At 40.2% G+C, this 428-nt stretch overlaps 1 non-coding gene across 1 annotated transcript; it reads left to right on the plus strand.

Moving 5' to 3' along the window:
• Positions 1-322: 322 nt before the first annotated feature.
• Positions 323-428, plus strand: LOC145629536 (small nucleolar RNA R71). Its single transcript, XR_014111702.1, has one exon. It is a non-coding gene; the product is annotated as a small nucleolar RNA R71 (small nucleolar RNA).

Here is a 428-nt window from a genome sequence, read left to right on the forward strand (position 1 = left end):
ATTGGGAGGGAAGATCTTGTGCTTGTGAAGATTAATTTTCAAGCTTAGCTTTGATAGAAGCCACCTCCTTCCCTAAGTCCGAAAGTAGAGTAGAAAATTTGTTGATGGCATTGACTTTATCAACCAAGGCACACTTGTTTGTTGACTCTTCCTCAACCTTTTTCCAACTCATGAAGTTCCTCATTACATCATCTATAACATCAACAACCTCTTCTACCATCTTGTTCATGATTGGGCCTCCGGATCCGGCATCTAAGCTCGACCTACCTCCTTCCCTAAGTCCGAAAGTAGAGTAGAAATTTAAATTGTTTGGTAAGTTGGAATTCTGTGATGGGGGCACTCTCTTTGATACTCTTTGTACCTCTCCCATGCTTCATAGATATTTTCATTAGGCCTTTGCTTGAAATTTTGGATCAAAGTTCTAGCTT

The sequence above is a fragment of the Chenopodium album genome, chromosome 4 (assembly GCF_948465745.1).
Source record: "Chenopodium album chromosome 4, dcCheAlbu1.1, whole genome shotgun sequence".
In the NCBI taxonomy this organism is placed as follows: Eukaryota; Viridiplantae; Streptophyta; class Magnoliopsida; order Caryophyllales; family Amaranthaceae; genus Chenopodium; species Chenopodium album.